This window comes from Erythrolamprus reginae, chromosome 2, assembly GCF_031021105.1.
Source record: "Erythrolamprus reginae isolate rEryReg1 chromosome 2, rEryReg1.hap1, whole genome shotgun sequence".
Classification (NCBI taxonomy): domain Eukaryota; kingdom Metazoa; phylum Chordata; class Lepidosauria; order Squamata; family Dipsadidae; genus Erythrolamprus; species Erythrolamprus reginae.
In genome coordinates, this window is record NC_091951.1 from 190,433,913 (window position 1) to 190,459,774 (window position 25,862).

General features: G+C 44.2%; 1 protein-coding gene across 2 annotated transcripts in view; it reads left to right on the plus strand.

Moving 5' to 3' along the window:
- Window positions 1–626: 626 nt before the first annotated feature.
- The window catches only part of B4GALNT1 (beta-1,4-N-acetyl-galactosaminyltransferase 1), a 134,458-nt gene continuing 109,222 nt past the window's right edge, over window positions 627–25,862 (plus strand). Inside the window, exon 1 of one of the 2 annotated variants that reach the window (XM_070740937.1) lies at window positions 627–1,005. The gene's annotated coding sequence lies outside the window, so the exon portion shown is untranslated. The remainder of the gene's footprint in view (window positions 1,006–25,862) is intronic. The other variant, XM_070740938.1, reaches the window with a different exon arrangement.

Genomic DNA, 25,862 nt, shown 5'->3' on the forward strand with positions numbered 1-25,862 from the left:
ACAAATATAATAAATAAATAAATAAATAAATGATAGATAGATAGATAGATAGATAGATAGATAGATAGATAATGTTATTATTTATGATTGGGGGTCACCACATCATGAGGAACTGTATTACAGGGTCAAAGTTGAGAACCCCTGGCCCAGGTGGAGAAGGGAGGAAAACCTAGGCTAGGACAGTGATAACAAACCTACAGCACGCATGCCACAAGTGGCACATGCAGCCATATCTGCTGGCACATGAGCCCTTGCCCTAGCTTAGCTCCAGGTAAGCCTCTGGAGCCTTGGGAGGGCAAAAAACAGGCCTACTGGGCCCACTGGAAGTCAGGAAACGGGCCATTTCAGGCTTCTAGAGGGCCTTGTGGGGGAAAAGCCATTTCCACCCTCCTGAGACATTGAATCATGGGTGTGGGCACTTGCACATGTGCGATAGCGTGCGCAGACAAGCTTTTGACACCTGAGGAGAAAAAAAGGTTCACCATCACTGACCTAGGACAAGGATAGGCCAAGTTGGCTCTTCTATGACTTGTGGACTTCAACTCCCAGAATTCCTATTATGTTAGCTCAGGAATTCTGGGAGTTGAAGTCCACGTGTCATAAAAGAGTCAACTTGGCCTACTCCTGACCTAGGAGATGTTGAACCCACCGCAGGATTGTCAAAGTTTCAAGTACCAGTTCTTACCACTAGGGGCCTTCGCGCACCGGTTTTGTCTCTCTCTCTCGGTCCCGCAGCAAGCTAAAAAGGCGGATTCCCGCTCCCGACCTTTCGTTGCTCGCAGCCGGCTTTTTAAATGCTTTTTGTTTTCCTATAATATAGATGCCTTAAAGGACCGGCGAGCCCAAAGGCGCCGAGAGAGCTGCAAAAGCCGCCGGGGCCACGGAGACCCGGTTGGGAAAGAACCGCAATCAAAATGTAAGGAACCAAAATGGCACAGGGGAGACCGGCGAGGAGAAGGATGCTGCGGCGCTGAAAAAAAAAATCACCACAAAAGAGGGAGCAAGGTACCGTCGTTCGAACCAAAAGGGCTGAGACTCTCCGCAGGGTTTTGCTTGAGAGCCGCGCGGGCGGGCAGGTTTGGGATGGAGGCGGCCGAATGCGCTGCGTGGATTTCAGGGCATGGAGGGACTGGGTGGGTGGGAAGGTTTTATTATCCCGAGGAAAGCTTTTCAGTGCGGACCTCGGAAGGGGGCGGGGCCTCCAGGTCCCCTATTGAGGAGGGGGAGGGGGGGCGATGGCGGCCCTCTTTCTTCCCTGGATCCGGAATTCTCCGTTTATCAATGGAACCATTTGGCTGCTTTGTTTGTTAAAAAGAAAAAAAGGGGGGTTAGAAAAAGGGGAGGGGGCTACTGAAGGTCTTTTCTCCCCTTCAACGATGGGAAAGCGATGAGGTAATGTGTGTGTGTGTGTAATATATTTTATAAGTGTTTAAATGTTATACAGTTTGATATATATATGTGTGTGTGTGTAACATATTTTATAAGTGTATATGTATATATACATATGTATATGTCTCTCTCTGTGTGTATACACATACACACACACATAGATATGTATATATACATATATACACATAAAATATGTTACACACACACACACACACATATTTCAAACTGCACCTTTCCCTCTTTCCCTCCAATGGGGTTTCTGGTCCTGCTGTTTAACGGAATTAGCCTTGAAGGAGGCGCCTGTGCTCCAGGTCCCCTGGGAAAGATGTAGCCAGTCTTTGGCAGGGATCCTTCCCAGCCTTGGATCAGAGATGTTTCCAGATGTGTGAATTTAAGCAGAGGCCCACCCGCCCTTGCACAGCAAGGGGGAGGCGGCCCTAGAGTCCTATTGGGACAGAGGCTTAGGGAGGAGGGATTGGTTTGCTTAAGAGCTATTTACATAAGAAATGGCTGAGGCAAGATGCAAGCTTATAAAATCAGTGGTTTTATTTTACTTTATAACTGCCTTTGAAGGGTGGAATGTGACTTTAAATCTGGGTGATTTCCCTGGGATATCCTGTGAGGTGAGTGAGACCAGCCGGTATCTTTTTCAGTGATGCGAATGGATCTATGGGATTGCTTCTCCTGGGTCTGAAAGGGTGCTTTGTCAGTTCATTGAGCGCAGGAATTGCTTGTCTTATGGGGATTCTTCAGTCATTCAGGTTGCCCCAAAGGTGCTTTTTTTCAAGAGGTGACTGGGTTTCCTTGGTTTCCAGAAAGTCCAGTTGCTTCTTTAAAAAAGCACCTTTGAGACAGGAGTCTCTTGCATTGCTTCGGAGGGGCCAAGGCACATTGTTGCTCACTGATAATAAGATTTTTAAAAAGAAAAACAAAAGGAGGTAGGAGTATTTTCTGCATGATAATAAGGCTTAGTAACATGGCACCAGGTTTGAAGTTTATTTAGATATCTATGGCATGTACTAATTTTATTGTGATCCTGGCAAGCTAGGGAGGGCAGACACTTGAATCTGGGTCCATTATATACTACGCTAATTTGTCTCTTTAGCTCAATATTTGGTAGCTCAAGTGAGCCCACCCACTTTCTTGAGAGCTTTCTTTTTTTATTTATTTATTTTTTTGGTTTTTTTTTCAAATATAACATAAAAAAGAAAAAACATACACAGAAACATACACATACAACATTTGGGAAACAAAAGTTTCCCCACTTTTTAGATGTTCGATCAGAGAATTTTACTTCTTTCTTTCACATAGTATTAATTTTTCAATTCTTTTATTCGACGTGTTGCTTTGCGTAAATTTTTATTTATTTATTTGTTGCTCTTTTCTTTAACCAATCACAAAATTTTGCCCATATTTTATAATAATCTGAATCCCTCTAATCTTTTAGATAGCTTGTCCATCTCGGCACAGTCCAATATTTTTTTAATTACTATATTTTCTTCCAGTGGTTTGTCTATTTTCCATTGTTGGGCATATACTATCCTGGCAGCTGTTAGTATGTGTATAATTAAATATCTTACCTCTTTTTCTATTTTTTTATTAAAAATACCCAATAAATACAATTCTGGTTTTTTTTCAATTTCTTCTTTTACTATTTCTTTTAACCAGTTTGTTATTTTATTCCAAAAATTTTTTGTTTTATTGAGAGCTTTCAAGAGATGGCTGCTGATCGTTATTGTTGCATTTTAATTACACTGTTAAAAAATAAAAAATAAAGGGAGCACTTAAACAACACAATATAACTCCAAGTAAATCAAACTTCTGTGAAATCAAACTGTCCACTTGGGAAGCAACACTGATTGACAATCGATTTCACATGTTATTGTGCACATGCAGCTTTGTACAGAACAAAGCATTCCATGAGAATATTTCATTCGTTCAGATCTAGGATGTGTTGTTTGAGTGTTCCCTTTATTTTTTTGAGCAGTATATTTTAGTTCCACAAGGTGCTCTGGCACTCTGCCTGATTTGTAATTCCGGGTTGCAGCTATTGCTGATGAAAAGAAAGATATTCAGACAGAGGGGACTCAATATGGTTTAGATTTCCATGATGGCTGTGACTGTCATTGATCTTCGGTGTGTATTCCCCCATTTCTAACTGGGTATTTAGGGCAGATTTTTGTAAGCAAAGAAGCTTTTTGACAGAGTTGTGAATAACAATAATAATAATAATAATAATAATAATAATAATAATAATTATTATTATTATTATTATTATTATTATTTATTAGAGTCTTCGGAGAGGGGCGGCATACAAATGTAATCATGCAATACAAATGTAATGTAATCAGCCATTCTGGTTTCATAGCACGTGGAAATTGTAATCTTTATTTAATGGCTGGGCTCAGAAAATGACAACACCTCACTAGAGACAGACCTGGTTGGTATTTGAATGGGAGCCCAGTAGAGAAAACCATGATTGTAAGCTAAATGGGAAAGTTGGGGGAAAAAATATTCTCTGGAAGAAGGTAATGAAATGGAAGGAAACTTGGAAAACTTCTAGTCCAACACCCTGCTAAGGCAGGAAACCCTGATTAATTGTTCTGTCAGGAAATTTCTCCTTAGTTCTTTAGTTCTAAATTGCTTCTCGTCTTGATTAGTTTCCACCCATTGCTTCTTGTCCTACCCTCAGGTGCTTTGAAGAATAGTTTGACTCCCTCTTTTTTGTGTCAACCCCTGATATATTGGAACACTGCTATCATGTTATCCCTAGTGCTTCTTTTAGTTAAATTAAACATACCCAATTCCTGCAACCATTCTTCATGCTTTAGCTTCCAATCCCCTAATCATTTTTGTTGCTCTTCCATGCACTCTTTCTCGAGTTTCAACACCCCTTTTACATCGTAGTGACCAAAACTGAATGAAGTATTCCAAGTGTGACCTTACCAAGGCATTATAAAGTGGTATTAACACTTCACAATTCTATACTGTGTTAGCTTTTTTGGCATATTTAAATGGTTGTCCACTAGGACTCTAAGATCCCTCTCACAGTTACTATTGTTGAGCAAGGTACCACATATACTGTGCCTGTGCATTTTGTTTTTCTTGCCTAATTGTACACCCTTACTTTTTTTCACCATTTAATTTCATGTTGTTACATAGCCCCCAATGTTCAGGTCTGTCAAGGATAGACAGGTGTTTATGTACCATTTTCCTCCCTATTTTAACTTGTGTTCCTAATCTGTTTTTTGTGATGCTGTTTTTGATAGGTTGGACTGTTTTTTCCCTTTGTGTAAAAACAAATGCAAAAAAACTTAAGTAGCTTTGCTTTCTCCCTGTTGCTTGTCATCTTCTTGCCACCTTCTCCTTGCAATTGTTTGGTTGACTTTTTTCTTGTTTTTAATATGTTGGAATAAATTTTGTTAGTTTTTACTTTTGTTGCAAACCTTTGTTCATTGTGAGCCTTAGTTTTCCTCACTTCGTCTTTACAGGCTCAGGCTATTTGCTGATATTCTGCTTTAGTTATTTCCCCCTCTTTCCACTTTTTATACTTGTCCTTTTTGTCTTTCAATTTGTCAGATAATTCTTTATGCAGCCATGCTGTTTTCTTTTCAGACCTATTATTTTTCTTCTTCATTGGTATTGTGCTAGACTGGGCTTTTATAATGTCACTTTTCAAAATTTCCCAAGCTTCTTGAGTTGTTTTCCCATTGAGAATTCTCATCCATGGAATCCTTCCCAAGCTCTCTCTATGTTTATTGAAATTGGCTCTCTTAAAGTACAAGACCTAGTTTGACTTTGTTCTTGTGTTTCCCTAATGTTGAATTCCAATATTACACAATCACTTGCCCCGAAGGTTCCTCTAGCTTCAACACCTCCTATCCTTTCATTTCTGTTAGTGAGAATTAAGTCCAATATGGCTGGTCCCATTGTTCCCTTCTCTACCTTTTGGATAACAAAGTTGTCTGCTAGGTTTGTTAGAAACCTGTTGGATCTTCCACTTGGTGCAGAGTTTGTTTCCCAGTTGATGTCAGGGTAGTTAAAATCCCCCATTACTATTGTGATGTGCTTCCTACATACCTTAGTTAGCTGACTAGCAAAAAGTTAATGTATCTCCTCTGTTTAATTGGGTGGCCTATAGTATAGACCTATGGCAATGTCACTCCCCTTCCTTTTAATATTGATTCAAATGCATTCAAGATAATTTTCATTACCATTGTGCTCTGTTTCTGTAGAGATGTAGTTCTTATATATAGTGCAACTTTACCTCCTCTTTTATTTGGTCTATTTCTTTTAAATAATTTAAATCCCTCTAGCTGTATATTCCATTTATCATATTCATCCCACCAAGTTTCCGTAATGGCAACAATATCATATCTTCCCTCATTTACTTGAATTTATAATTTACCCTGTTTATTCCTCGTAGTCTATGAATTAGTGTATAGACATTTGAGTCAATTTTGATTGACCCAGTGTTTACTGTCTACATAACCTATGTTGTGTCTGACTGCCCCTACTGTTATGTATGGAAGGACCAACGACAGGAGATGCCTAGAGAGGCTCCATACAGGAAGTGTTATGAGAACAGGAAAGGGCACCGGGAGAGGGGCGGTAACCTAGCAACCGGGGAAAATAAGGGATTACCATTGGTTCGTTCCTCAGCCAGCTGGCAGTTAAATAGGGGAAACCCGAGGAGGTTTGACAGTTGAATACTAACTGTTGTATTAACGTTATGTTTATGCTGGAATAAAGCAGTTCAAGCAAAGCCGCAATTACGTGTCCGAATCTGTACCAAGCCACTTCATTGGCGACGAGGATTTCCACGCAAGTATACAATCCAAGAAATTAAGTTAAATAAAAGGAAATGATGTCTACACAACTTAATTTTCCGCCTTTCAACCCTAAGAGTGAAACATGGGATTCATACGTGGCCCGATTTGACTGTTTCCTTATTGCTAATGGGTTCACAGAAATCTCAGACGACAGGAAACGTGCATATTTTCTAGGGTTCTGTGGAGCCGAAATGTTCGAAACAGCAAGAGCCCTATTTGCCCCCACCCCAATACATGACATTCCATGGCAGCAGTTCTTAAATACCCTCCAGGAACATTATGCCCCAGCACCTTCCCGGTGTGCCAGGAGATATAAATTCTACCATCGTAATCAAACAGAAGGAGAATCAATAAATGATTTTGTAGCGGCTCTCCGATGCGCAGCATTATACTGCGAGTTTGACAACTTAGAAGATTATTTACTAGACCGACTTGTATTTGGTGTAAGAGACGGCCGTTTAAAACGCAGTTTATTGTCAATCAGAGACTTAATGTTCAAGACAGCTTTAGCGGAGGCTAGGGCTTTCGAGCTCTCAATGCAGTCATTAGCAGAGATGGAAAGCACTGTAAATGCCACCACATTACTTCCTGATGTTAATACAAAACAAATTCCACAAGACATTGAAAGGTCTTTGGGGTTAGAAGAAGAAGAGGTCTGCAAATTAGCTGTTGCAAGAAACAAAGTCCAGCCAGTTGAGCGAGCTAGACGACCACCATCTCCATGCAGAGGGTGCGGAGGAGATCACTTTAGATCAAATTGCCCCTTTAAAGACTTTAATTGTTGGAGATGCGGAGGATGGGGCCATATAGCCAGAGCCTGTCAATTCCGCCGACAGCAACCTTCAACAGCCTCAAGCCAGAAGTATAATAGCTTTAGCGGAGGACGAGGGAACTACAAGGACTCGAATTACCGACGTAATATACACGCGTCCATCGCAGAGGTCTACGGTTGTCAGTGAAACTTCCTCATCATCCGAAAAGATTACAGTGGTTGTTTGCCTGGGCCACATGCCGTGCAACATGCAGGTTGACACGGGTTCGGCTTGCTCACTGGTGTTGTGGTCTACAGCTATGCGGTGTTTTCTGAAATTGTCAAAAAACGGGTTGTTACCATGCCGATTGAATCTACGAGATTATCAAGGCCGCGCTATTCCAGTGATAGGAGAAGGACGTTTTGCTGTTCAGTTCAAAAAATTTAAGGGACAATTACCATTAATAGTGGTGGATGGGCCATTTTCTAATCTATTGGGGTTGGATTGGTTCCAAGCATTGGGGCTAGAAGTAACGGGAATAAATTTGGTAAGGGGGGTTTCTTCGTTCATGACCTTGGCCCAAGAATTTCCAGATGTGTTTGATGGGAAACTAGGCTGTTATAACGGTTCGCCTATTTCTTTCAGCTTGGATCCGAAAGTGCCTGCACTACGCTTAAAGCCCCGCCGAGTACCTTTGGCACTCAGACCAAAGGTAGATGAGGAATTAGATAAGCTAATAGCCCAGGGAGTTTTAGAGCCAACAGATCAAGCTGTATGGGAAACTCCTGTCGTAACTGTAGTAAAGGTGGACGGAGGAATTCGTATATGTAGGGATTATAAATGTACCATAAACAAGGCATTAGCTCACCTTTCTTATCCCCTTCCAGTAGTACAGCATCTTCTGCACTCACTGGGGAAGGGTAATTTGTATGCGAAGTTAGACCTATCGCAGGCCTACCAACAGCTTACGGTGGACCGTGAAACTGCAGAAGCACAAGCTATAGTCACAAATAGAGGGGTGTTTCGTTGCCGAAGGTTACAGTTTGGGGTATCAATAGCCCCGGGAATTTTCCAGGGATTCATGGAGAGGCTTCTTTATGGATTGGAAGGGGTCGTGCCATACTTCGACGATGTCCTAGTATCCGCCTGCTCGGAGACGGAATTATTAGCAAGAGTTAAATCGGTCTTAACAAAATTTCAAGAGAAGGGGTTGAAGTTAAAATTGAGTAAGTGCATGTTGGGAGTTACTAAAGTAGAATTCTTAGGGTTTATAGTGGATGGACAAGGTATCCATCCTACCCCTGAGAAAACCAGAGCCATCAGGGAAGCCCCTACTCCTCAGTCTAAAGTGGAATTACAAGCTTTTTTAGGATTGCTAAATTTCTACGCTGTGTTCATTCCACACAAAGCATCAATAGCAGAACCGTTACATCGTTTATTAGATAGTAAGACACATTGGCACTGGGGATCCAGAGAAGAGGCAGCTTTTGTGGCCGTAAAAGATGTTCTGACCTCCAATACTATATTGATTCAATATTCCCCAACATTACCATTGGTTTTGACTTGTGATGCCTCCCAGTTTGGAGTAGGAGCTGTGTTAAGTCATAGACTTCCAAATGGGTCGGAGGCCCCATTAGCGTATTTTTCTAGAACTCTTGCTAAGGCTGAGCGAAACTTCGGGCAAATAGACAAAGAAGCATTGGCCTTAGTGGCAGGGGTGTGAAGATTTCACGATTATTTCTACGGAAGAAAATTTGAACTTGTAACTGATCATCAACCCTTACTAGGAATTTTAGCAGGAAATCGCCAAAGTCCTGTAGTTCTGTCACCCCGCATGGCGAGATGGATTATATTCTTAGCAAACTATACTTACAGGTTGGTGTACCGGCCGGGAAAGCACATTGCCCATGCCGATGCGTTAAGTAGATGTCCTCTTCCAGATATCTTGGAAGACCCGGCGCCAGTGTCCTGTGTGTTAGCCATTGAGGAGAGTCCATTAGTTTTAGTCGCATCGGAGGTAGCGAAACAGACAAGCCGTGACCCAACGTTGGCTATAGTAAGACAGTGGGTGCTCCGGGGGTGGCCTAAAAAGGAGCAAGCACCTGAATATTCCTGTTATAGGAGGTGCTGTTCGGAATTATCAGTGGAAAAGGGCTCTTTATTAAGGGGGTCCAGAGTAATTATTCCACCCTCTCTTAGGCGTCAAGTGCTAAGTCTTCTCCACAAGGGGCACCCCGGAATTGTAAGGATGAAAGGCCTGGCCCGAGACTACGTGTGGTGGCCGGGAATAGATCACGAGATAGAAGAGTGTGTAGAGGCATGTCTAAGGTGTCAAGAAAACAGGCCCTCACCTCCTAGAGCACCACCACTAGCATGGGAACCCCCTGCAGGCCCATGGGCTCGCCTCCATATTGATCTAGCTGGGCCTTTCCTGGGTCAAAATTTTTTAATAGTTGTGGACGCCCATTCAAAATGGTTGGAAGTGGTGCATTTACATTCTACCCAATCATTTGCAGTTATCAATGCGTTGAATGCATTGTTTGCAACCCATGGATACCCAGATATTGTGGTGTCGGATAACGGACCACAGTTCACATCAGTCCTATTTGAAAATGACTTAGCGGCTGCGGGAATCCATCATGCCCTTATGTCACCGTGGCACCCGGCTAGTAATGGACAGGCGGAGCGAATGGTATGGTCAGCGAAAGATTCACTTAAGAAACTTCCACAAGGGTCTTGGTCAAAGAAATTATCAGAGATGTTATTGGCCCAGCATTCCACTCCATGTGTGGCCACTCAAAAAACCCCAGCGGAGCTGCTAATGGGTCGAAAATTAAGAATAATTTTAGACAGGTTACACCCATGGTACGGAAACAATTCTCCGTGGCCGGAGGCTCCTCCTAGAAACTTGGAAGTAGGATCTCGGGTTTTTGCCTGAGCTTATGGGGAAGGTCCAACCTGGGTTCCAGCCACCATAGTGAAAGTGTCGGGTCCTCGTTCTTATGAAGTTGAATTAGAGGATGGCAGGATATGGCGTAGACACTTAGATCAGGTCCGTCTCCGCAAAGCAGAGAAACTCATGGAAGATAATAGTTCCATTCCGCGAGAGGATAATGAAGTACGTTCGGAAATGGCAGGTCCAGGGGTCTTGGACAGTAACGTAGATACCCACCTTCCGTCCCAGTTTAACGTTCCTTTAAGTGCAGAGCCAGAATTCCACGAACCTCCGCGAGGTCAGGTAGCAGGGGAAGACGGACTATGTCATTCGGGTAGAATAGTTCGGAAGCCAACCTACTTAAAGGATTATGTATGTTCCAGAGTAAGGGGGGAGGAGTGTTATGTATGGAAGGACCAACGACAGGAGATGCCTAGAGAGGCTCCATGCAGGAAGTGTTATGAAAACAGGAAAGGGCACCGGGAGAGGGGCGGTAACCTAGCAACCGGGGAAAATAAGGGATTACCATTGGTTCGTTCCTCAGCCAGCTGGCAGTTAAATAGGGGAAACCCGAGGAGGTTTGACAGTTGAATACTGACTGTTGTATTAACGTTATGTTTATGCTGGAATAAAGCAGTTCAAGCAAAGCTGCAATTACGTGTCCGAATCTGTACCAAGCCACTTCACCTACTTTCTTGCCACCTGTTTGATTAGTGCACATGGTATGGCACTCACTATTAAATGCTTGGCTTTGCTTGACAGCAGGGCTGCTAAGCTTACCTGCCCACACATCTAAGTTGCATGCACTGATAACTGATAGATTGTTGGGGACAAAAATGTTCTGTATCAATTAATTCTCTGTCCCCACTGTTCAATTTAAATGTTTATCCAGGAAATTTAATACCAAGTAGCTCTTGATGGATGCAAACTGTAATAACTCAGACTTGGTTGAAACATTTATCTTTGTTTATTAGCTGACAGGAGCAATACACTCTCACGGATTCTTTATAACAAGTTCTTGGTGCGCTAACAAGCAAATGCCGTGAAACACAGTATTTATACAAGCCAGCCCCAGCAACAGGCAACTTGACATTGATACAATTTTTAGCCCCAAAGTGGCCAACCAATCAGTAAAGAATATGCAAATTCTAGAACTTTTTACTTTTCCCTAGTAACTTGAACTGCATACTTAACACTCCTCCCCTCTTGGTTCAGATGCAGGTCATTCAGAGAGGCATGTGACAAAGTCCTCCAATCGGCTGGGTTTCCTCACTTCTCTCTCTGACCTGCGCACTTCAGTTGAGTCCTGGAACTCGAAGAATGTAACTGAGGGTATAATCATATCCTGCTAAAAATATAGCCCACCTAGTCATTCTAGGTGAGACAAAAGGTGGTGTCGGTTTGTTTTCTCCTAACAGACCCAGCAATGGCTTGTGGTCTGTCACTAGTTCAAAATGTCTTCCAAAAATATATTGGTGAAATTTTTTAACACCTGCAACGAGGGCTAATGCTTCCCTGTCAATGTGGGCATAGTTTCTCTTGGTGTTGGACATGGTCCTTGAAAAATAGGCTGTAGGAGCCTCCTGTCCATTGGGCAGCACATGAGCCAGGACTGCTCCCACCCCATAGGGGGAAGCATCGCATGTTAATCTCAATGGCAAGTTAGAGTTATACTGTACTATTATACTTTGAGAGGTTAAAAGGTTCTTTATTTTGAGGAATGCTGCTCGCTCAGTGTCTCCCCATCTCCAGGTCGCTCCCTTGTGGAGAAGTTTATCCAACGGCTCAGCTGCAGAGGCCTTCTGCTTTAAAAAAACAGAATAAAAATTTAATAGGCTCAGAAATGCTTGCAGCTCTGCTTTGTTAGTGGGTTCTGGGGCTTCTTTGATTGCTCTTACCTTATCCAGGATGGGGTGAATTCCCTTACCATCTATTCTGAATCCCAAGAAATCAACACTCGCAGTCCCCCAAACGCACTTGTCTGCCCTCAATTTAAGGCCCTTATCCCTTAGTCTAGCTAGTACTTTCCTGATCCTGAGGTGCAATTGATCATAATTCTTGCCAGATATTAATATATCATCAAAATATAGCACCACGCCTTCTATTCCCATGAGTAGGCGTTCCATGAGTCGCTGAAAAATCCCTGGAGCCACACTAACTCCAAATTGCAGCCTGGTGCACTTAAAGGCACCCCTATGTGTAACCATCGTTTGTGAGAGGACTATGGCTTAATCCACAGGGAGTTGTTGGTAAGCTTGGGCTAAATCAAGTTTTGCGAAAATTCTGCCCTTGCCTAGAGAATGTAATAGTTGCTGAGCTATGGGTATTGGATATGAGTTGTGCTGCAGGGCCTTGTTAATTGTAGATATATAATCTGCACAAACCCTCAAGGTGCCATCTGGTTTCATTGGGGTGACAATAGGCATCTCCCATGGGGCATGGTCTACTGGTACTAATATCCCTTATGCAATGATCTTATCTAACTGTTGGTCCCATTTTGGAAGGATTGGCAAGGGAACCCTGTGGGGCTTCAAGCACACGGGGGGTACTCTTTGATCCAGGGAGAAGGAAATGGGGGGGCCCTTGTAGGTACCTAAGGTAGCATCAAAAACATCTGGAAATTAATGTACAAAATTTGGCATGTTGATTCCCTCGGCAGCCAGCACAGTAGAAGGCAGGAAATTGTGGTTTGGTAGCCCTTGGTGGCAGAGACTTAATCTGGAAACAGTAGTCATCGTAGGCTTCGGCATCAGGGTCAGCGTATTCAGTAGGATGAGGAGTAGGCAAGTAGGCATCAGCAATTTTGAAGACCGTGGCATGCTTGACATTGCTTTTGAGTTCCGCTGCCGCGGCTTCAGCAACTTCAAAAGTTTGTGCGGCTTTAATAACGTCTTAAAGCGAGGATTCTTCTTCGGACAGGAGTTTGTTTCTGATTACGATATTACGCATGCCGAATATCAAGGCATCAGTGAGGCGAGCCTCCGGGTTGTCAAAATGGCACTTGGAAAGAACGGTACGTAGACGTGTTGCAAACTGGTTAATCGATTCCCCCTCGGCTTGGGCCATCCAGGAGAATTGATGATGGAACACTCTGGCCAGCTTCGTGGGTTTGAAGTGAGCGGCCAATTTGGAAGACAGTGTGTCCCAAGAAATGGAGTTAGCCGGTTCTGGGTCAGTGAGGGTTTCAGCGAGATCAAAAATCTGTGTGCTGCAGTAATTTAAGAAAAGGGCACACTTCTGTCCGCTGTCCATGTCTTTCATTCCGGCTGCCTCAAGAAATACAGTGGTACCTTGGTTCTCAAATGCCTTGGTTGTTGTACATTTCGGATACCGAACAAAATTTTCGGCAAAAATTTCCTTCGGTATCCAAACAAAAATTCAGATATCGAACAGCCACAGCAAATTTTGTTCATTATCTGAAATGTTATCGCCGAGGGCGGCTGCAAGCCCGGCAGTTTCAGGAGGCTGAGGAGCTCTATAAGCGCTCCAAGTTACAGGAAGGGTGGGGGCGGCTGCAAGCCCGGCAGCTTCAGGGGGCTCCTTTCCTCAGTGCTTCGTCTTATTACCTGTAAGCAGCTGCACCAACTTTCTCCTTCCCGCCGGCGGCAACGGCGGTGGCTTCCCTTCGAGTAGCAACAGCGCCAGGAACGTCATGTGATGAAGGGAAGCTGCCGGAGCCATTTCAGCAGTTGCTGCTGCTCCAGCAACTTCCCTTCATTACGTGACGTTCCTGGCGCTGTTGCTACTTGAAGGGAAGCTGCCACCGTTGCTGCCGCCGGGAAGGAGAAAGTTGGTGCAGCTGTTTACAGGTAATAAGACAAAGCACTGAGGAAAGGAGACCCCCGAAGCTGCTGGGATTGCAGCTGCCCCCACCCTTCCTGCAGCTTGGACCGCTTATAGAGCTCCTCAGCCCCCTGAAGCTGCTGGGATTGCAGCCGCCCCCGGTGGTAACATTTATCCCATAGGAAATAAAGAAAATAGATTTAATTGGTTCCCAGAGAGTCAACAGGGGCTTGGAACCAATTAAATCCATTTCCATTATTTCCTATGGGATAAATTAATTCGGTACTCGACCAAATCGGTTCTCGACCACACTTCTGGAACAAATTGTGGTCGAGAACTGAGGTACCACTGTATCTCAAACTTAGCCATATAGGCAGTCCAAGTAGCCTTTTCCGGATCGAAGAAATCCGGTGGCTGGACTACCGAAGGGGAAGCCATGGTATTTAGTGGAGGTTCGAGCACCTTCGTCGCCAATGTAATAACTCAGACTTGGTTGAAACAGTTATCTTTGTTTATTAGCTGACAGGAGCAATACACTCTCATGGATTCTTTATAACAAGTTCTTGGTGCGCTAACAAGCAAATGCCGCGAAACACAGTATTTATACAAACCAGCCCCAGCAACAGGTAACTTGACATTGATACAATTTTTAGCACCAAAGCGGCCAACCAATCAGTAAAGAATATGCAAATCCTAGAACTTTTGACTTTTCCCTAGTAACTTGAACTGCATACTTAACACAAACCATCTCTTTTGTACAGTTTTCCATTGGACCAGCTGCAGATATCATGACTAATAAAACCAAAGCCTTCCCTTTTACACCACTCCTTTAGCCACACATTAAACTCTTGTACATGGTGGCCTTTCCCTTTGTGTTCCTTATATACTGGTAAAACCTCTGAAAAGATAAGCCTATATGGCTAAGTTCATGCCCCAAGTTCTGGAAGTCATTCTGCACTAGAAAGTATATCTTTTTGGGACAGATCATTTGTGCCAATATGTATAATAGCATCAACACCACAGTCGTTACTGACATTCTTGACTATTTTAAGAATACTCCTCTTGTCAATGCTGACAGCAACACCTGGCAAACGCCTGACCACTTTCAAATCCTCAATATCCTTTCCTAAATTTTTATCCCTTACAATTGAATCACTGACCAGAAGGTGGTTTCTCTTTTTGGATACCTTGCTGCTCCTGTGTGACTGATGTGTAATCCCTGACTTCCCTTTCCAAAATAAGTTCTTCATCTTGGACCATGATCCCCTGTTTATTTGAGTGATATCACAATTACCTTGACCTGTTGCTTTAGGGGTTTAGGACATTTAGCCTCCGCCAGTTGGATGAAGCTCTTTCCTCCGCAGCAGCTGATCGGCCGCTGCCTTCACTCCCTCGCCCAAAGGCCCCTAGCTCTTGGCCCCAGCCCTTTGGCCACAAAAATCCAAATTCAGCCACAGCCTTTTGGCCACATGGGACACTTCACCACCATCCAATCAGAACGGTTGTTACAAAATGCTACTTTTGGAAGGAAAGAATGGGACAGTTTGCTCTTTCATACACAAACACACACATTGAATGATAGAGAGGGAAGGGACCTTGGTGGCCATCTAGTCTGACCCCCTTCTCATTCAGGAGACTTACAGAATGATAGAGAGAGAAGGGACCTTGGTGGCCATCTAGTCTGACCCCCTTCTCATTCAGGAGACTTACAGAATGATGGAGAGGAAAGGGAACTCAGTGGCCATCTAGTCTGGCCCACTTTCTCATTCAGGAGACTCACAGAATGATAGAGAGGAAAGGGACCTTGGTGGTCATCTAGTCTGACCCACTTTCTCATTCAGGAGACTCACAGAATGATAGAGAGGGAAGGGACCTCGGTGGCCATCTAGTCTGACCTGACCCACCTTCTCATTCAGGAGACTCACAGAATGATAGAGAGGAAAGGGAACTCAGTGGCCATCTAATCTGACCACCCTTCTCATTCAGGAGACTTGCAGAATGATAGAGAGGGAAGGGGCCGCAGTGGCCATCTAGTCTGACCCACCTTCTCATTCAGGAGTTTTACAGAATGATAGAGATGGAAGGAGCCACAGTGGCCATCTAGTCTGACACCTTTCTTGGCTAATGATCTCTCCCTGTTTGCAGAGAGAGAGAGAGGTCCGTTCATGCTGTGGGCATCTAGACGATCCCATGCCCTTTTCACCCCCTTCTCTGTCCATGTGGACAGTCCACAAAGTGTGTGTGGGGGGGGAGATTTGAGGGCTAATGATCCCTCCCTGTTTGCAGAGCAAGAAAGAGGTCCGTTCATGCTGCGGGCATCTAGACGATCCCATGCCCTTTTCACCCCCTTCTCTGTCCATGTGGACAGTCCACAAAGTATGTGTGCGTGTGGGAAAGATAGGAGGGCTAATGATCCCTCCCTGTTTGCAGAGAGAGAGAGGTCCGTTCATGCTGTGGGCATCTAGACGATCCCATGCCCTTTTCACCCCCTTCTCTGTCCATGTGGACAGTCCACAAAGTGTGTGTGCGTGTGGGAAAGATAGGAGGGCTAATGATCCCTCCCTGTTTGCAGAGAGAGAGAGGTCCGTTCATGCTGTGGGCATCTAGACGATCCCATGCCCTTTTCACCCCCTTCTCTGTCCATGTGGACAGTCCACAAAGTGTGTGTGGGGGGGGAGATTTGAGGGCTAATGATCCCTCCCTGTTTGCAGAGCAAGAAAGAGGTCCGTTCATGCTGCGGGCATCTAGACGATCCCATGCCCTTTTCACCCCCTTCTCTGTCCATGTGGACAGTCCACAAAGTATGTGTGCGTGTGGGAAAGATAGGAGGGCTAATGATCCCTCCCTGTTTGCAGAGAGAGAGAGGTCCGTTCATGCTGTGGGCATCTAGACGATCCCATGCCCTTTTCACCCCCTTCTCTGTCCATGTGGACAGTCCACAAAGTGTGTGTGCGTGTGGGAAAGATAGGAGGGCTAATGATCCCTCCCTGTTTGCAGAGAGAGAGAGGTCCGTTCATGCTGTGGGCATCTAGACGATCCCATGCCCTTTTCACCCCCTTCTCTGTCCATGTGGACAGTCCACAAAGTGTGTGTGGGGGGGGAGATTTGAGGGCTAATGATCCCTCCCTGTTTGCAGAGCAAGAAAGAGGTCCGTTCATGCTGCGGGCATCTAGACGATCCCATGCCCTTTTCACCCCCTTCTCTGTCCATGTGGACAGTCCACAAAGTGTGTGTGCGTGTGGGAAAGATAGGAGGGCTAATGATCCCTCCCTGTTTGCAGAGAGAGAGAGGTCCGTTCATGCTGTGGGCATCTAGACGATCCCATGCCCTTTTCACCCCCTTCTCTGTCCATGTGGATAGTCCACAAAGTGGGGGGGGGGGAGAGTGTTGGAAGGGACCCTGAAGAAAAAGAGAGAGAGAGAGAAATGGAAAGGGAGATTTAGAAAGGAGCTTGTAGCAATGTGTTCCCCCAGCCAATGTTCCTTTTGCATCTGCCTCGAGGCATCGTAAAAATTCCACAGATAATCATGACAACAGGTCATAAAGGGGCCCCAGACAACAACGAGTCTTCCCTTTTGTCGTTTGCTAATAGAATCCTACCTATCTCTCTCTCCCACCCACCCGTCTTTTGTGAGGACCAATCTGATTGGCTTCCCAAATTAGCTTGTTGTGAGGCAGGGAGTTCCACCAGCCAATTTAGCACCCCAGAAATTTTACCGGGAGACCAATTCTCCTGCTTGTGAAGAGGGCTGGACTAGATGGCCTCTGAGGTACCATCCATCTCTATGACTCTGTGTCAGTTTTCCTGCTTGAGGAAGGGTCCTGAGTAGAATTAGTATGTGTGGGTGTGGGTGGGTGTTTGTGGGTGTGAAAGAGCTCCCAATGCCCCCTCCCCATCCCACTTCTGGGGACCCTCAAGACGAATGAAGGAGGGGTGAAAAGAGGCATGGGTGCCCAAAGTGGGGGTGGGCAGGGGGCTTTGTGGGAAAAAATTGGGAAGGCTAATGAGCCTTTCCTTTTTGCAGAGAGACAGAGAGGTCTGTTCATACTCTGGGCATTTAGACGATCCCATGCCGCCTTCTCCGTTCATGTGTAGAGTCCCCAAAGTGTGTGGGGGCTTTGGGAGCTCTTTCACACACACACACATACACAGACCATCTAGTGGCCATCTAGTCTGACCTGACCCCCCTTCTCATTCAGGAGACTTACAGAATGATAGAGAGGGAAGGGACCTCGGTAGCCATCTAGTCTGACCCCCAGCTCAAGCAGGAGAATGGAGGGGACTGCAGAGGCCATCTAGTCTGACCCTCAGCTCAATCAGGAGAATGAAATGGAATGACAGAGATGGAGGGGACCTCAGAGACCATCTAGTCCAAGCCTCTTCGCAAGCAGGAGAATTGGTCTTCCGGTCAAATTCTTGGGCTGCTAAATTGGCTGGTGGAACTCCTTGCCTCACAACAAGCTAATCCTTTAAAAACTAATTTGGGAACCCAATCAGAGCAGTCCTCTCAAAAGAGGGTTGGGAGAGACTGCTAGGTAGCAAAGAAGTGAAGGCTGGTTGCTATCTGGGGCCCCTTTACGACCTGCTCCTCCTGCTAATCTTTGGAATTTTTACGATGCATGGAGCATTTACGACAAAAGAAAGTGTCAAGATAGGCAAAAATTTGGAGGCCCGAGACGTGGGGGTAGGGTCTACCCCCGCCCTCCACCCATACACATTTAACAAGAGTTGGAAGGGACCTTGGTGGTCACCCAGTCCCACCCTCTCCTTCCACCCATACACATTTGACAAATTCTGACCTGCTAAATTGGCTAGGGGAACATACTGCTTCCAAAGCTCCCTCCCCCTCCCACTTCTGGTAACCCTCAAGACAAATGAAGGAGGGGTGAAAAGAGGCATGGGTCCCCAAAGTGGGGGGGCAGGAGGCTTTGTGGGGAAAAACTTGGGGAGGCTAATGATCCTTTCTTGTTTGAAGAGAGAGAGAGAGAGGCCTGTTCATAAAAAATCTTTTTGGTCCGGTCATATACGAACAGAAACAGACTCGAAGTGATGATTTTTTTTTTTGCCCAGAAAACAATTACCCACCACCCCAAAAATATTTTTTTGATGATCAGCATTGTTAAATTGAGTAAATGAATGCCTAAGATTTTAAAGAATATTTCGGATTTGGAGCATAAAAAAATAAAAAGTGAAAATGGTTGCAAGCAGCCGAGGGGGAGGGGGGGTTATTTCTGATGTTAAAAAACCAGTAAGAATCATTTTTTTCAGTTCCTTTATATTTTTCTTATATTCAGAAATGTTCAAGCTACCAATCCCACACCAACTTCAGTAAAATAGAATGCATTTTGCAAGCAAAACTATCCACAAATTGAAAAACCTTTCACAAAAATGGGGGGGGGGGCATGCATTATAGCAGCAAAATAAACCAATAAGATTTACTTTTTTCATTTCAATTTTCATATCATTGTGTGCAGAAATGTTCAGACTACTTTCCAAGTGAAAAAAGCTTTCAAAAAGACCAAACATAAGCACTGCAAATGAAGAGTTTTCGGTCCGGGTCAGGGTGACCCGGGAAAAGAAGAAGTGTAACTTTTTTTGCCCAGCAAAAACTAAGCCCCCCACCCCCCCAAAAAAATTCTCATAGAGAGAACCCCTGAAATGATGAAAAGTCATGAAATTTTAAGTTTCAGATATGCAGGGAAAATTTTTTACAGGGACTCAAACTTGGCTTCGGGTCACATACAACCCGAACAGAACAGCAGGGTTAAAGGATTAGCTTGTTGTGAGGCAAGGAGTTCCACCAGCCAATTTAGCAGCCCAAGAATTTGACCGGAAGACCAATTCTCCTGCTTGCGAAGAGGGTTGGACTAGATGGTCTCTGAGGTCCCCTCCATCTCTGTCATTCCATTTCATTCTCCTGATTGAGCTGAGGGTCAGACTAGATGGCCTCTGCGGTCTCCTCCATTCTCCTGCTTGAGCTGGGGGTCAGACTAGATGGCTACCGAGGTCCCTCCCCTCTCTATCATTCTGTAAGTCTCCTGAATGAGAAGGGAGGTCAGGTCAGACTAGATGGCCACTGAGTTCCCTTTCCTCTCTATCATGCTGTGAGTCTCCTGAATGAGAAAGTGGGTCAGACTAGATGGCCACCGAGGTCCCTTCCCTCTCTATCATTCTGTGAGTCTCCTGAATGAGAAAGTGGGTCAGACTAGATGACCACCAAGGTCCCTTTCCTCTCTATCATTCTGTGAGTCTCCTGAATGAGAAAGTGGGTCAGACTAGATGGCCACTGAGGTCCCTCTCCTCTCTATCATTCTGTGAGTCTCCTGAATGAGAAAGTGGGTCAGACTAGATGGCCACCAAGGTCCCTTTCCTCTCTATCATTCTGTAAGTCTCCTGAATGAGAAGGGAGGTCAGGTCAGACTAGATGGCCACCGAGGTCCCTCTCCTCTCTATCATTCTGTGAGTCTCCTGAATGAGAAAGTGGGTCAGACTAGATGGCCACCAAGGTCCCTTTCCTCTCTATCATTCTGTAAGTCTCCTGAATGAGAAGGTGGGCCAGATCAGACTAGATGGCCACTGAGTTCCCTTCCCTCTCTATCATTCTGTAAGTCTCCTGAATGAGAAGGGGTCAGACTAGATGGCCACCAAGGTCCCTTCCCTCTCTATCATTCAATGTGTGTGTTTGTGTATGAAAGAGCAAACTGTCCCATTCTTCCCTTCCAAAAGTAGCATTTTGTAACAACCGTTCTGATTGGATGGTGGCGAAGTGTCCCATGTGGCCAAAAGGCTGTGGCTGAATTTGGATTTTTGTGGCCAAAGGGCTGGGGCCAAGAGCTAGGGGCCTTTGGGCGAGGGAGTGAAGGCAGCGGCCGATCAGCTGCTGCGGAGGAAAGAGCTTCATCCAACTGGCGGAGGCAAAAAGTCCCATTCCCTGCTTTAGTGTCCCTATAAAGGTCAATAAGGGCACTATACCTGTTAGCTGGGACACAGCAAAAGCTTTGTGTTTACGGTTCACAGCTCTTATCCTGCCAGATCCCACAGTTGTCCGTACTGCCCTTCTCCTGCAGGATCTTTGTGGCATAGGGGCCTGGTGGCATGGCAGCTCAATAGAATGGAATGGCTGAGTTGGGCACCTAATTTCTGTTTAGAGAGCACAGATTAAAGATTCTAGATGGATCTTTCCATATGTTTAGAAAGAGGACAGTATCCAAATTTGAAAAGAATACAGTGATACCTCATCTTACAAACACCTCGTCATACAAACTTTTCAAGATACAAACCCGGGGCTTAAGATTTTTTTGCCTCTTCTTACAAACTATTTTTACCTTACAAACCCACTGCCGCCACTGGGATGCCCCGCCTCTGGACTTCCATTGCCAGCGAAGCACCCGTTTTTGTGCTGCTAGGATTCCCCTGAGGCTCCCCTCCATGGGAAACCCCACCTCCGTGTGTTTTTGTGATGCTGCAGGGGAATCCCAGCAGAGGAATCCCAGCAGCACAAAAATGGGTGCTTCACTGGCAATGGAAGTCCGGAGGTGGGGTTTTCCAGCGAGGGGAGCCTCAGTGAAATCGCAGCATCACAAAAACACAGAGGTCCGGAGGTGGGGTTTTGAGGACTTTAGTGTTTTTGCGATGCTGCTGATGCTCACCTCGCTGGGAAACCCCACCTCCGGACTTCCGTTGCCAGTGAAGCGCTCGTTTTTGCAATGCTGGGATTCCCCTGCAGCATCACAAAAACACAGAAGTCCGGAGGTGGGGTTTCCTATGGAGGGGAGCCTCAGGAGAATCCCAGCAGCACAAAATCGGGCACTTCGGCTGGCAAAAGGGGTGAATTTTGGGCTTGCACGCATTAATTGCTTTTCCATTGATTCCTATGGGAAACATTGTTTCATCTAACAAACTTTTCACCTTAAGAACCTCGTCCCGGAACCAATTAAGTTTGTACGACAAAGTATCACTGTACTTTGAAACACAGCTGTAAAAGAAGTATTACACTGAGCTAAGCCAGTCATTTTGAAATAAAGTAAAATCACAATCTCAAGCACACTAACCCTGAATGTATTATTACTTTTGTTGGTTTTTAGTTGTATGATTTACGCACCGTTAGGCATGCGGGCCACTACCATTCTTTGTTCTCTCACTCAGATTCCCAACTCTCAGCCAGCAGCTCCACCCCCCAGCTTCTGTGAAGTTAAACTGTAATGCAGGAAGTTTTTTCCCCCCTACCTTTCATAGATATACCTATGAAGAAGGGAGAATTGAAACTGTCAAGGCTGGAAACTAAGAATCAGAGATCAGACCAGATTATGATCAAAACAGAATGCAACTCCCCTCCAGATTTAAAAAAACAAAAACAAATGAATAACAGCAAAACATTTCAGTATAATGTAAAAATTGAAGAAAGAGAGGCAAGATTTAAACCTCAACATGGATTGCTAAATTCTGCAGTAGCTAATTCTACTAAGAGTGCCTTGTGTTAGTAATAAAAGACAACTTCTACCCAAGCCCTAACTTCGACTCCTCTACTACTAGCTCCATAATGCTGCTTGAGTTTCTAGAGAACAATTGTTGTTGCGATCTGAGTGTCCTGTGAGCTTGACTTGATTACATGTGAGTCTTAGGCACACCATTCTTGCAACAGTGGAGAAAAAGACAAATACTCTAGCAATTTCCTCTCTCATTCCTTCATTTCCAGTGTTTCTCAATTATTTTCTGTTATGCCCACTCCCCAGAAGAAGTAAGCATTTCACAATCCCTCCCCCCTTCAATCCTCTGCTGGGATGATTGTTTGCAATATTCAGCATGTTTTTGCTGAAAAAACTCAAGTGGCTTATCAGCGTGATTGGGTGACATCTTAATTTATTTGACTTCATGCTGTCCACAGCCAACATTTTTAGACACAGTAAATATGCTGGTCTTTCCTCGTCTCCCACATAGTCACAAGTGCTATGTACGCTTTGTCATATTTCCTCGTCTGAGTTTTCAGGAGACTTATGTTTATCTCATTATCTCCGTCTCTCTCCTCCTTTCTTTTCATCCCTGTTAAATATTTTTCCATAGTGTCTCTTAAGAGTTTGTTATATGCACTTCATATCTCCTGCTCTGCACGATGTGCTATTGTTCCGTGCAAAAAACACTCTACTCCCTGCAGCAAAAAAATGCATGTTCCCTGGGGTCACATGCCCTCCCAGGCATCACTCCATGCCCCCAGGGGGGCCTGCCCCACTATTTGAGAAACACTGAAACTGAACTTTTTTCTGGGTAAACACTTAAGCTTAAAGAACTGTGCCTTTTAGCCTTAAAGTTTCACAGAAGCTTGAAGGGCATAAAAATAAAAATATTCCACATTTGAAAGACTAAAATAGAGATAATTCCTCAGCCCTCCAGGCATATCTACTAACCGAACCAGGATTAATGTTTTTTAAAAAATATGAATTAATGGTTAAACACACACATAGGTCTGCTGCCATCCATTCTTTGTAAGAATGGTACTACAACATAATGCTCTATTTGTATTTTTGTACAGTAATCCTTGACTTACAACAGTTCATTTAGTGACAATTCAAAGTTACAATGGCACTGAAAAAAGTGAAGTGGGTTATTTTTTGGGGGGAATATGATGTACAAGTTCCACTAATTTGCAAAAACATTTCTTTAAAAGCAAGAAATCAGAGTAGAATGCCTTTCCTTAAAGGCTTAACATGAATTATGTATCAGATTTAGCTTTGTATTAAATTTATTCCAAATGGAAGTCTTTGTGATAAATTTATCTTTATAGTGCATTATGTTAACAGTGACTTTAACAAATGTACAACTGGGAAGAACGTGGTGTACTAATAAACCATGGTTTGGACTAATAAACCATGATTTGGTGCCATGTATTACAGAACAGGTTTTAGACTTATGTACAAACATCTACATGGAACCAGAAATGTTCACTTATATCCTAAATTAACAGACTATAATTGACTACTGTTAACCAATATTTACTTGCAAACCATTGCACTGCTCTGAATAAGTACTGTAGCACAGAAAAGAAGGTGCAGATGAACTTGAGTTAAAAGGGCAAGAAAAAGATCAGTGATGAATTAACAGGATATAAAGCTAGAATCAGCATAGAATCAAGTACCAGGATAGAGCAGCAAAACAATTACTGTAGACAGTAAGAGCGTGGGACATGGAAACTGTAGTCACAGGCACAATTAATTGATGAGACCAACCTTGGATAGGGGTGACATGATAGTAGTAGTTCAGTATTAGAGGAAGTGCCACAAAGAAGAGGAGGTGGCAACTTATTTTCCAAAGCAACTGAAGCAGTGATGGGCTCCTACGGGTACGGTCAGGAACGCAGTACCGGTTGCAAAATTTGGAGCTCCACCCCAGAGCACCCAATTTGCACTGAAAGATGTTGAAACAAAATGCATAAGCCACGCCCACAGTGTGGTAGTAAAAGTTTTGGTAGCCCATCACTGATTACTGAAGGCAAGACAAGAAGCAATAGATGGAAACTAATCAAGGGGAGAAACAACCTGGAATGAAGGAGATACTACCTAACAGTGAGGACAATTAATCAGTAGAACAGCTTGCCTCCAGAAGTGATGGGTGCTTCATCCCTGGAGGCTTTTAAGAAGATACTGGACAACCACCTGTCTGAAATAGGATCTCCTGCTTGAGCAGGGGGTTGGGCTAGAAAACTTCCAAGGCTCCTTCCAGCTCTGTTCTGATTGATTGATTGATTGATTGATTGATTGATTGATTGATTGATTGATTGAAGATGGAGATGTTGCCACAAGGTAGAGTTTACCTTATCTTTCACCAGAGGACATCTGCTGTAGATTTTGCTGGAGGGAAGCAAGAAGAAGAAACAAGATAAGCTAAGTCTTGAGAGATGTTTCCCAATTAGTTGGTTGCTAAGGTTTAGCTGTGAATCGGCATGTACGAATGTGGCCTACAGTAGCTGATTAACCAAGCAGACTTTGCCTTTCTGGCTTAGGGCCTCTAAGACCGACAGCATCTTCTCTTGTTTTGCATCCACTTGTTTTTTTTCCTTGGCTTTGCCGCGCTGCTTCTGCATTAGTGATGAAAAGGAGAGAAGACAGCAATACTAGCTGGAACCTATTCCCAGTTAGCCCCTGACACGGTTGTTTGAGCCCATATGATGTTGCTAGCATCTCATCTTGTGTTCTTCAAAATAATTGCCTATGGACCTGTGTTCTCTGATTTTAGCAAAGTTCAACAATAAGGCTACCCTGGCTAGAACTCAGCATCTGTTCTTCTAATAGCAGTGAGAAAGTCACTTAGGTTAGGTGAGATGGGTAATGTAGAATAAATAACGGGGAGGGGAAATGAGCTTCTGGGCATCATACCCTGACGTTTTCTCCTCAGCCAGGGTGGCGCAGCAGGTAGAGTGCTGTACTGCAGGCCACTGAAGCTGACTGTAGACCTGTAGGTCAGCGGTTCAAATCTCATCACCGGCTCAAGGTTGACTCAGCCTTCCATCCTTCTAAGGTGGGTAAAATGAGGACCTGGATTGTGGGGGCAATAGCCTAGCTCTGTTAAAAAGTGCTATTGCTAACATGTTGTAAGCCACCCTGAGTCTAAGGAGAAGGGCGGCATAAAAATCAAACAAACAAACAAACAAACAAATAAATAATCTTCACCACCTGCCCACCGAGTTCAGGAAATGGCCTCAAATCATTGCTAAATAAATGTATAACAAATGCAGGTATTGGAACAAAAGCAGGCAGTTTCTCACCATGGCTTCAAAATGTGTAAAATGTGTAACAACTTTCCACCTGTGCCTTGGAGGTGAGATCAGGTGTGGTTGTGGCAAGAGATGTACTTTAGGAGTTTTGAGAAACATGTGTAACCTTCTGCCCCTTTGATCACTAGCTAAGCCTCTGTTCTGGTTGCTATTTTCCCCCCTAAGCATTTGCCCTCTCTGTTAGCACTTTGTTTCTTTTCAGACCTTTCCCCTATTTTGGAAACTATTTCTCTTCAGGCTTCTAACCAGAGGGGACAGTTATCCCTTTTTGTCAAAGAGAGAACAGAAGGCATATTTACACAATCCTCTGTCAACAGTATGTTGAAACAGCATCAAATAACTTTACTTTTAGATGTGGTGGCCTAGTTATTCTTATTATTTATTTATTTATCTATTTATTGAATTT